The 314-nt window shown below is 41.1% G+C and overlaps 1 non-coding gene across 1 annotated transcript; it reads left to right on the top strand.

The window, feature by feature from the left end:
- The first annotated feature begins 207 nt into the window (after positions 1 to 207).
- LOC132009350 (U6 spliceosomal RNA) lies at positions 208 to 314 on the top strand. The gene has a single exon (XR_009401876.1). It is a non-coding gene; the product is annotated as a U6 spliceosomal RNA (small nuclear RNA).

Below are 314 nucleotides of genomic sequence, written 5' to 3'. Positions count from 1 at the left end.
AAAATTTTTCTCGAATATTACTGGGAATAAAGTTAAGGTGATATTTAAATTGTTATTCTGAGCACCCTGTGTCCACTTTGACTTTGTATCCCACTGATGCCACCCACCACTTCCATAGGGGGTTCAGAAGATAGCGGACTCCCTGGTGTAGAGGTGGGGGAGCACTTCTGGAAGGTGGTGGAGGAAAACTTTAAAAAAGTTCTGGTGGTGCTCGCTTCAACAGCACATTTACTAAAATTGGAATGATGCAGAGAAGATTAACATGGCCCCTGCATAAGGATAACACATAAATTTGTGAAGCATTCCATATTAAA

Source organism: Mustela nigripes, chromosome 1 (assembly GCF_022355385.1).
Source record: "Mustela nigripes isolate SB6536 chromosome 1, MUSNIG.SB6536, whole genome shotgun sequence".
NCBI lineage: Eukaryota > Metazoa > Chordata > Mammalia > Carnivora > Mustelidae > Mustela > Mustela nigripes.
The sequence above is the reverse complement of the archived record's forward strand: the minus strand, read 5'-3'. Positions and strand labels throughout refer to the sequence as shown.